Below are 12318 nucleotides of genomic sequence, written 5' to 3'. Positions count from 1 at the left end.
TGCATCTAGGTTTATTATGAATAAAACCCCAACTTTTGTAAAATTACACAAAAGCCCCAAACTTTCACAAAATTACCAAACCAAGCCTAACATCTCAAAATACCAAAATTTAAAGACAAAACCCATAGAGAGGAGTAGGATATCCCTACCTCAAATTCGGAGTCCCAAAGGAGAAGACGACAAAACCCAACGTGCTCCAAAACCCGAGATTTTCAGATTAAAATGAAGCCCTCGACGATCAACAACTTTTTTGTAAAGGCCAAAGGTGAGTAAATCACTCCTACTAGATCAAAACCTAGAGAGAAGGTAGAGTCTAGAGTGAGAGGCTCAACAATGGTGATTTTGAAAAAGTAAGAGAGAGAAGAGAAAGTGAAAAAGTGATTTGAAGAGTCACAAATTCGGGACTTTAACCCAGGTCTCCGCTCGAGCGTAAAACACCCCGCTCGAGCGGCCACTCACAGACTTCCGCTCGAGCGGCCAACCGCCCGCTCGAGCGCAGAATGCACTCGCCCAACACTTTTGCAGAACCAGGCCTCCGCTCGAGCTCTCAACCCTACGCTCGAGCGGCCACTCACACAGATCCGCTCGAGCAGCCAACTCCACGCTCGAGCGTACAACACTGCACAACAAATACTGGATGGGTGTATTACCCGCTCGAGCGCCAACACCTCCGCTCGAGCGTACAGGCCAAAAATCTGGGCAACTAGTTTTGGTTTCTAAACTCAACCAACCTGAAACAAATCCGCCCAACACATCCTATAACTCAAATACGAAGTAAAAGGATGTAAACAAAATAATAAACAACTACCAACATCCACAGACACATGTTCGGATCACGGTATAACAAGGGTAAACCCGGGATCGCTATATAGGTTGTGGCAGAGTTTGCTGAGTGCCTTGGGTACTAAGTTGACCTTCAGTACGGCTTATCATCCTTAGACTGACGGGCAGTCCGAGCGTACTATTCAGATCCTTGAGGATATGCTTCGGGGTTGTGTCCTTGACTTTAGTGGGACGTGGGAGAGGCTCTTACCATTGGTGGAGTTTGCCTACAATAACAGCTTTCAGTCTAGTATCGGTATGGCACCGTTTGAGGCCTTGTACGGCCGACCGTGTAGGTCTCCAGTGTGTTGGGCCGAGGTGGGTGATGCACCTTTGTTGGGTCCGGAGTTGGTTAGAGAGACGACGGAGAAAGTTAAGCTTATCCATAGGAGACTTGTTATAGCCCAGAGTCGCCAAAAGAGTTATGCTGACCGTAGGAGGAGACCTTTGGCATTTGAGATAGGTGATCATGTCTTTCTAAAGATATCACCTAGGCGGGGGTTGATGAGGTTTGGGAAGAGTGGGAAGTTATCCCCTCGATTTATTGGTCCCTTTGAGATCCTTGAGAGGATTGGCGAGGTTGCTTATTGTTTGGCTTTGCCGCCGCAGTTGTCCAGAGTTCATGACGTGTTTCATGTGAGTATGCTTCGGAAGTATGAGCCGGATTCGTCCCATGTGTTGGATTGGACCGATTTAGAGGTAGATGAGGGTGCCTCGTATAAGGAGAGGCCGGTTCGGGTCTTGGATAGGTGGGATCAAGTCCTGCGTGGCAAGACCATCCCTTTGGTAAAGGTTTTGTGGAAACATCACGGAGTGGAGGAAGCCACTTGGGAACGTGAGTTGGAGGTCCGCGAGAAATATCCGGACTTGTTCATTGATGAGTAATCTTATATTTAAATTTTGTATTGTTGTTGGACTTAAGAGCTTTATATATGTCTTAAGTTGTAAAACATTGGTAAAGTTTTGGTTTAATAGAAGTATGTTGTAGAACTTACCTTGATATGGGAGTTGATTATGATATTGCATATGTTGGCTATGTTGTAGAATTGGAGTTGTATCATGTATACTGATTATGATATGAACTGTGAATCATGTATGTTGGAAATGGTTGGAAATAAAAGAAAATTGCATGTTGATAATGCACTTGTAATGTATGTTGTGAACTGCCTATTGAAAACAGATGGAATTGACCGGTAATGGGTCGAAGTGTTTAATATTTTGTCGTAATATTGTTGAAAATGGAGAAAACCTGTTTTTGAAAAACTTGTGTTTAATTTCGGGGACGAAATTCTTTAAGGGGGAGAGGTTATAGCGATCCCGGTTGTCCCTCTACTGTTCTGTTGTGTTCCGGACTCGGTTCCGTGAAGTTGGTAGTGGTATCCATCTTGTTGCCGTCCTTTAATTCCACTTGATTGAGTTTTAGGATGTTTTGAGCAGGGTTGTTACAGGTTGGTTAGGCCTTGGTTTCAATTCCTTGTTGTTCAGTTTTTAGGCGATCCGCTCGAGCGGGGATTGCACACCTACAGTATTTCGTGTTCCTGCAAAACTTCTGCAGATGTGATTTTTATGCTCGAGCGGGTTTGTTTACGCTCGAGCGGTGGCGCTCGAGCGGGTTTGGTGGCGCTCGAGCGGGTAGTACTTTCTAGGTATAAGTTCTGGGAGGTGGAAATCTACGCTCGAGCGGACTGGTTTTCGCGCTCGAACGGAAGTGCTTTATTCTTGTGTCTTGGCGCTCGAGCGGGCCTTATTGCGCTCAAGTGTGTTCAGATTTTGATCGTGGCGCTCGAGCGTTGTGTTCTCCGCTCGAGCGGGTCATACGTGTATGAGTTATCCGCTGGGTGATTTTAAATCACTTTTTGCTTTTCTTTCTCTCTCTTACTTTTTCTAAAACTCATTTTGAGAGCTCCTCTCTCTAAAACCTTGACTTCTCTCCAAGTATTGATCTAGTAGGAGTGAGTTCCTTCTCTTCGGCCTTTGTAAAAGTTGTGTTGATCGTCGAGGGCGTTGTTTTGATCCAAAAATCTTGGTCTTTGGAGCACTTTGGTTTTGGTCTCTTCTCCATCCGAGCTCTAATTTCGAGGTAGGGATAACTTACTCCTTACTATGAGCTTTGTCTTTGAATTTTAGTATTTTGAGATGTTGGGGTTGGTTTGGTAATTTTGTGAAAGTTTGGGCTTTTGTGTAAATTTACAAAAGGTTGGGGTTTTAGCTATATAAAACCTAGATGCATGTTTGGCATGGAAAGGTGAAATTAATGTTGAAACATTAGCGAAAATGGAACCTAAGGGTTGTAATGTTAATTATGGATAATGCCCTAATTACATTGGTTAATTAATTTGTATAATTAATTATGAGAAATGAGGAATTGATTTGGAAAGATATGGGATTAAAGGGTGTAGTTGGATCATTTATCACTCACCTAGTTGGAATGTTGATTATATATCCATTGTTGCATTTATTTTCTGTATAAAAATATCTGCTTTGGGCTATCGGTGGAGGATAGTCTTGATTGTTGTAGACAATGCATGATGATTAGGCAAACTGAAACTAATCACTGGATTGTGTCATTGAGTATGACGGTTGAAAGAATACATTAAATTTATGTGTTGTGTGATGATGTGTATAATTATTGTTTATATGCATTGTGTTGTGTTGGAGGAGATAGGGGATGTACTCCACGGTTTAGGGGAAGATAGGGGATGGACCTCTAAACCGGATGTTGTTGGGAGGAGATAGGGGATGGACTCCATAGATAGAGCTCATATGCTTATCTAGTAATGTGTTGACAGAGCTCATATGCTTGTCATTGGAAGTGTGATAGTGCTCTTATGCATATCTATGGAAGTGATGATATAGCTTGTATTCTTATCTGTTGGTGTGTGATATAGCTAGTATGCTTATCTATTATGAAATGGGGAAGTGCTTAATATGAGTTACTGTCACATATGAGTTGTTTGGCCAGGTTTTGAGCCATGGTTATAAATTGAGAATTTAAAAGAATTGGAAAATAGATTGTAACATGGACTTGTATGTCATGAAACTGTAAAGTGTGATAAGGGAAAGTATCAGTATTGGCGATCTATCAACTGCTAATCTTTTAGTCATTGTCCATATTTGGTTTAGTGTATTTCTACTGGGCTGTGGCTCACCCTATATGGGAATATCATTTTCAGGTACAGGTAGCATGCCACCTCCAAGGACGTAGCTTGGGAGGCTAGAGACGGGCGGACTTCTGTTGTTTTATCTTTTTGATGTATTACATGTATATTCAAGCCAAGGGCTTAATGTGTAAATGAGTTAGCACTCTTTTGTTGTAACCAAGTGTTAACTTGGAAAGCTGTAAGCCTTTAGGGCATTTGTTTTTGTTGTTAACATGTAATACTTTTGGTAATGAAACTCTGATGAATAGAAGAAAGTGGAGCTTTTATATATCAATGCATGTCTATATTGATGGGTTAATATTATTATTTTGAGGACGTTACAAGTAGGGTTCGAAGGTGCAAAACTGAGAAGAGAGCGAGAAGAGAGAGGATTGAAAGGAGCAAAACCGTGAGAGAAGGGTTTCAATCTCTCTCTCTCTAGACTCTTCGATCTGGAACAGTGCTCTCTCTTTGACAGCGATGATTGACAATATGCACTATCTCTTCTAATCTCTTCTCTACCATGGATTTAGGGTTTTTGCAAAACAAGCCCCCAAATCAATAGGACAATTCTCTCTTTTAGGCAGCGAGACTAGATCTTTAAATCTACAATTGATGACACCATTTCTAAATATGCTTTTGATGATTTCAGATCTAGTTCTTCTCTTCCATTGATTTAGGGTTTTTTTGCAAAACAATTTAATCTTTCTTCCATTTCAATGCCCATTTTATTGTTTAATGATGATGGTGATGATATGGGTTTATGAGATGATGACGATGATGTTCATATAAAATAATTTGATATATATGTATTATAAAAATTTCATCTATACTAACTAGTGAGAGAATTTGAAGGTCTAGATAGCATCGCATTGTAAGTAGAGAGAGGGAGAGTTAAAGGTGGAGCAAAGCAGAGATACAAAAGGTACTCTCTCTCTCTCCTCTTTATGCTTCGAAGTATCTATTCATCTCTGTGGCAGCTTTGTTAAGAAATTTCTTGCTGGTATTATAGTCTTTGCTAAGAAATTTTAATAGTTGTTACAAAGGCTAACTTCCAAGGTTGTACCATTTCTTTTTTTATTTATTTTTTGGATCGGCAAAGAAAATCTTTATTGATGAACGCATGCACAAGACGATACAAAACAACAATAAAGAGGAGCTTGTACCATTTCTTAGTTGTTGATAAAACAAGAAAGAGTTACTAACCCTTCTTTTATTCCACATGGAAGCTCTGGCTACTGAGTTGGTTTTTTTTGTTGCATATACATGTAAGTGCATGTGATTATAATGGCCTTGTATGTAATTTAACGAGCTTTTCTCTCTAATCTTCAAACTAGTTGCTTCACGTGCATGAACTGATTCATTTATTATTATCATTATTATTTGGATACAACACAATTATAATCCCTAATATGCATTCTTTGTCGCTTTGTTTCTTCAAATTTTAAGTTTGTCAATTTCATTCCTAAAGTTCTAAATTTGAGCCAAATTGGGCTAATTTCAAAAGAGCCACCTAAAAGATTAACGAAATAATAATGAAATAGACCAGTGGCTTCTAAAATGTTTTACTTTTGTCCTCGACATTTTAATTTTATCATTTTAATCCCTAAACACTGATAAAAAAGACAAAGCATAATCTTACAAAAGTGTAAATGTATTTTATTTATTTTTAATAATTTATTAGGGTAAAATACCAATAGGTCTTAATAGTTAGACTTAATTTTTATTAAGTCCTATTGAAAGTTAGTTCTAAAATCATCGCTAAAAATAATTTTTTGTGACAATTTTTTGTATGTCGCTAAAAATTGACAATTACTGAGTTTTTTTATCATGATTTTTATAAATTGTCACTAAAACTTACAGTTATTGATGCTTTTATATGACAAATTTTACAAATTGTCTCTAAAAGTTGAAAATAAGTGACTGTTTTTGTGACGAATTTTTTAAACTGTCGCTAAAACTTATAATTAATATATGCTTTTTGTGAAAAAAAATTTAAACTATCATTGAAAGTTAACAATTAGTGATGGTCTTTTAATAGTGTTTAATGAAAAATATCGTTAATTATCACAGGACCTATTTGACAATAAGTCCACCTATTAGAACCTGTACGCAAGTTTCCTTTTTTTATTATTATTTACTTAGCTTCTTGGATTGCAATTGAACTTTTGAATAACTATTATCCTATTGTTGTTATTAATTATCCACTCTTTGTTTGTTTCTTGGGATAGGATGGAGTAAAAATGACTCTATTAAGAGGTTTTATATGAAAACATTCTATCAGATCTTGATTGTACCTTAGAACTATTGATATGTTTACAATCTATTTCAGCCTCTCTTTTTTAAAGTTTGAAAGCTTGTAGCCAACCTTGGAAGTTAGTCCTTGTAACAACTATTAAAATTTCGAGAATAGCTTTTAATTTTTCCTTCTAAGACAGAAGACGAACATGTTTATCCCACATATAATGTTCTTCATGCCGATTGTGCTTTGTGTTTGCATGTTTGCTTATTGGGATTTTTGGATCGTTTTTGAAGTGTTATAGTGTCTCAGCCACTTAATTCTATTGCCTTCTTTTTGTTATTTGAAATTGCTGCTTTTGTACTAAGGTGATTCTTAATGTAATCCTTTCATATCCAAAAAAGAAAACTCTATCCATAAAAAATATTTTAATGCATGTGTGTATTTATATAGAATTTGTAGTTGTTCCATTCATTTGTTAATGAGATTGAATTTTCTTTTAAATAAATCTTTAGGTTAATTTGATTATTTGATTAAAAAAAAGGTCAATTAATGGTGCTTGATTACAATTTTAGATAATAGATTATTTGATTTCTTCAACTTATTTGACCCAAAAAAATTGAGATTACTTCAGTTATAATATAGAAAAGAAAATCAAATTTTATTACTGTGTTTGTTTTTAGGTGTCGATTCTTAATGCTATGAATTTCGCTAGATTCAACCCAACACACAACACACTATGTTGGTGCCTATGTGACACCCCAAAAATTGGGAATATCAAGGAATATAATAACAAAGAAATATAGGGTATTGCTAATGTTACAAGTTCAAGGATAAATAATTATATGTTACTAATCATTCCTTTAGTCAATAATCAAGCAAGATCCCAGGAAAGATCGAAGGAGTCAAAGTAGCCTCCCTTTTAAGTTCAATCTCCTTAGATAGGAAAGTTACTTTTTGATAGATCTTAACAAGGTATTAACACAGACCTACATAAGTTGATGGAAAATAAAGGATAGGCTACACAAACGATATATAGAGATATATAAGCAAGATAATACTTACAAAGTTGTGTCTTAAGTGACAACAAGAGTTTTTATATTACAACCCCAAAACAAGATTACCAAGAGAGACTTAACAAATCTAGTTCTAGTTCTTTCTGGGATAGTCATATGTCTTCGAACGTTTTTGCGACACCGTCTTTGGATAAAGTTCATCAACACCTGGCATGAAACACCACGAGCTTGGAATGCCTAGTAAACTCACACACACCATGTTCCTTTTTCCCAATCCAATACACAATTACAATAATGGCATGATCATGTCATACAGAGGGAGCAACAATCAAGCAAACCTATAATAAATTTTAGTTCTCAAGAATAACAATCAATCAAGTTAGTTCTAGGCAACTCCCCGCAGAATGTTGTTCCTACCCAACACTCCAAGCTTTGCTTAAGGCAAACCGGTACCCTTTCCTGCTCACCGTTCTAGATGCCTCACTCCTAGGGTTATGTACCCAGATCGTGTCATCTTGGAATATGGGATACTCATAACCCGTCGGCCACAAAAATTCTCATTTGTGTTCCGGTCAACCACATGAATTCTCATCTGTGCCACAAGCATTCTCATTTGTGTTCTGTAAGACCACTGGACGACTGACATAAAGGACCGTGTGCTAAACCTAAGCCAACTTGAGTACCGCGACACAACTTTTGCAAGACATAACCCCACAATCCGTCATTTTCCTTCCATTTCCAAAATAACTAGTCCATTTGTCTCATCAATTCGATTATCACATAAAAATTATTTTGGCAATTGAAAATCTAACACCACCATTATTAAGTTTCTCGTTGAGTTACGTGTGTTATGTTAAGGTTAGAAATAACATTTACTACATAAGTATAACCATTTCAAGGTGCAAATTTAAAGTAATACAACCACATATATATGCAGATGTCATACTAAAACTTGAACAAACAATAAGAAATGCATTGAATCAGCTAAGAGCTGAAAACTATTAACAAGAATAAATTTTCAGATCTGGTTTACTTTAATGATAACTATCACAGTGACATTTTTAGAAATTTTTTTTTGACCTTGGCCTCTTTAGGATTTGTAGAGAATTTTGTCTAGTTTCAAAATCAATTCACGAAAGTGGAATAACGTTACTAGATTTTTAGATATTAATGAAATACTCCAGCTCTGTAAAGATTCATCGGCTGTTACGAAAGTCAGTTTTTCTCTCAAACCACTCATTCATTTTCAATAAAACCAATTTTTCATGAAAGATAACACTTTAAAGAAGGTTTTGATGTCAAATTGAGTGCCGGTGGATTTCTTTGCATGTTTATAGAATTTTTGGAAGTTGACTAAAAATACGAGTTATTGGTGCACAAAACTTGAAATAAAAAGCGTTATAAGAAAATGGACAACCATGGGCAATTTTTCACTTTTGTTATGCTGAAAACATGATAAATAATTTACTAATAACTTAGATTTTTAGTTTGAAGGTGTTCCTTTAAAAATGACACATGAAATGGATGGAAATTGGTGACTTTGCTTCAACAAAGAAAGGATACAAGCAAGGTAATCAACAAAACTCAACCTATCTTATTCAAACCCAAGGACCCTATACATAAAAGTATGAAAACAATATTCTAAGCATATATGGCCATGTATTTAGTAGAGAAAAGAAAAGGATATGTTGTGTTGTGGCTTACTTGTTTGCTTTTTATGTAAACAATATTCTAAGCATATATGGCCATGTATTTAGTAGAGAAAAGAAAAGGATATGTTGTGTTGTGGCTTACTTGTTTGCTAGATTGCTGAGGTTTGGACAAAATCTCCTCTCCTTTTCTTTTTCTCCCTCCAAGCTCACTCTATATTGTAAATATTTTGTGAAAAAGATTGTTATAATGGGGTGTACCTTTATATATAAGATAAATTACACTTACACCCCTTGAGGTTTGAGTTTAATACATATCACCCCTTGACGTTTTGAAAATTACAGTAACCCCACTGTCATTGTAATTATTTAAACGGAGTGAAGATATTGAATTCATGCACTCTCTCTTTTCTTGCTTGGCTTTACTTCCTCTGGTTTTTTTTTCCTTCCATTTTCTTTACTTTATTATTTTTTTCAAATATAATTTCCTCTGTTTTTCTACTAGGAGTTGTTGCATTTTATATAAGCAGGGTAAATTAGACTGACACCCCCCGAGGTTTGGTCCAATTACATATAGCGATTCCGATATTCCCTGTTGTTGTTTAACTGTAATCCGGACTCGGTTCCATAGATTTGTTGTTGTCTTATTCTCATTTCTATCCCTTACTCTTTGTTTTAGAGTTTTGGGTTGTGTTGGGCAAGTTGGGAATAAGTTGGTTGTGTTTTAAAACTTAGAATTCTGCCCAGGTTTTGGTCTCTTCGCTCGAGCGGCTCTTTGACGCTCGAGCTGGCCTTTGTTGTTGCCTCTCCGCTCGAGCGGCAGTTTGGATGCTCTAGCATGAATTTCCTTCTCTCAGCATTTTGGTCGTCTGCAGAAAATTCTGGGAGGGTGCATCCGGCGCTCAAGCGGATCTTTGGACGCTCGAGCGTGAACCTGTGTTTGACGCTCGAGCGGGTTGTTGTACGCTCGAGCGGACATGTTTTATATCAGTCCGTGAAATCACTTTTTGAATCACTTTTCACTTTTCTTTTCTCTCTCTTACTTTTCTAAAACCGATTTTTGAGAGCTCCTCACTCTAAAAACCTAACTTCTCTCTAGGGTTTGATCTAGTAGGAGTGTTTTCCTCACCTTGGGCCTTTGTAAGAAGTGTGTTGATCGTCGAGGGCATCGTTTTGACCCAAGAAATTTAGGATTTGGAGCACTTCCGAGTTTTGCTCTTCTTCTCCTTGGGTTCTACATTTGAGGTAGGGATTTCGTTGTTCTTTTTCAATACTTCGTCTATAGATAGACGTGTGGTAGTTTTGTATTGCATGAAAATCATATCCATGTTGGATTTGTTTAAAATCATGAGAAGGAACCTAGGGTTGGTGGTTTGAAAATGGTTATTTTATCATTGATGGTTGTTTTGGGCTAATTGGAGTGTAAATTAGCATGTTATAGTTGAAAGAAGAAAAAGCCCTAAATTATATTTTGATTTGGTAAATTAAAATGAAGGGTAGTTAACCTATGTTGTAAGTCTCTATTGTTAATGTGAGTTGGGTGAAGGTGTTAATGCCTAAGGGATTAACTTTGGCTTTGGAATGGTTTTGAAATGAATGTAGTGGTCTAAAATGAGTTAAGACTTTATTGTCCATGGAATTGGTTTTGTGAAAACAAAAGGGATGGAATTGGTTTTGTAAAAACAAGAGGAATGGAGTTGGTTTTGTGAAAACAAAAGGAATTGGAATTTGTTTTGTGAAACGAGAAAAGTATCTTTGATATAAGTATAAAAAATTGGATTGTTGTTTCTTGAGTGTTAAATACACACACGTGGGGGGGGGGGGTTGTATCTTTAACTATCGTGTTAGTGTTGTTGGTGGGTTTATGGTCTCATAGCAATTGAGTCTTTAATAGATGAACTAAATATTTATATCTAGAGGTTTTGTCCTTGGTCATCGGTGGAGGATGGCACGGTTGTGTTGAATTGTCGTGTATGCATTATGCCATTGTTGATTGAACATCGTATGTGATGAAGTGTTGAGATACATTATATATGTATACTTTCTTAGGAGAAGGTAGTTATGTGTTCATATACTTTAACACATTGCTTGTATCTTGATGGTTTATGTATATGTGTTATACGTGTTAGTTATGCCCTGTTGTATTTTGGTTGGTGGTGTTATACCTTGCACTAAAAATCAAAGGTACCGTGACCTTCCAGCTAGCGCCTGGAGAACTGACTGCGCTGAGAATCTAAGACACCATACCCTTCCAGCTAGCGCCTGGTAAACTGGCATGTTGTTGTGAGAGGTGTATCTTTGGCTTACTACGCACATAGCTAGTAGAGAAAAGTTTTGTTGTTGATGTTTCAGTGTGTTTGGGAATATCATGGATCGTGTCGGTTACGGTTTTGGAGGGCCGAGTTGCCTCATTGGTTTATCTTATGCATGTTGGTGAGTTGTTATCTCCCTTTTTATAACGGTGCATGTATAGATTTGATCGTATCGGGAAGAAGCCAAAATGTCATTTTGTCTTTTGGAAAGTGTGAAGGAGAACGGATATTTAAAAGAAATATATGTTTTGAAAAGGCACATCTGTGTATGTTTGGAAAATGGAAAAGAGTAGTGGACCTAGTGAATTTATTTCCTAAGGAATTGTTAATGTTACGAAAGATTGGGAACGGGGGTTAATGAAAAGAAAAAAAAAATTGAATCGCCTATGACGTTGATTGAAATGGTTGTTTTTGAGAAAGTTCGTACTTATATATATTTTGTACAAACTGTCACATTACTATCCTAGTATGAGATTGAGCATTTATGAACATAGCTATCTGTAAGTTGTTATTGTTGAGGGCCATGTTGAGATCCCTACTGGACTATATGTTCATCCCACGTTGTTGAATTTTTTTCGGGTGTTGAGCTGAATGTGCTGCAAGATTTGGATCTTCTTATTTGTTGGCCACAGGGCCTCTCTTGTGTTGGCGGAATGCCATATGTGAAAAGGGCTGCACCCTTCTTCTTGATTAGTTAATGATGTAAGCCCATGGACAATTTATTTATTATACTCATGTTGTATTTACTTGCATACGAATGAGAGCAATGTTATTCACTTCTACGAGTTGAATATACGAGTTTATTTCCGCATGTTATCTCTAAAATGGAATTAAGTAAATGAAATTAGTAATACTTCGAGTATTAAAAAGTGGGGCGTGACAACTTGGTATCAGAGCGAGCCGGGTTTGAATACTTTGGGCTCCTAGGAAGTGGTTTTTACCACAGTGGGTTTACTACGTATAGTGAGGACGTTGCATATAGATATCATGAAAGTTAGGACTTGTGTGTTGCATTTATGTGAGCATGGGATTCAGTCTCCCGGGTAGTATTCATAGCCGGTGAACTTGCTTTGAGGTCCTTTCGAAAACACGCCTGATCAACGTGGTTTCTGATAGGAATTCCTTGAGAGTTCTGGGATG

Source organism: Camellia sinensis, chromosome 7 (assembly GCF_055761805.1).
Source record: "Camellia sinensis isolate YWXY chromosome 7, ASM5576180v1, whole genome shotgun sequence".
Classification (NCBI taxonomy): domain Eukaryota; kingdom Viridiplantae; phylum Streptophyta; class Magnoliopsida; order Ericales; family Theaceae; genus Camellia; species Camellia sinensis.
The sequence above is the reverse complement of the archived record's forward strand: the minus strand, read 5'-3'. Positions refer to the sequence as shown.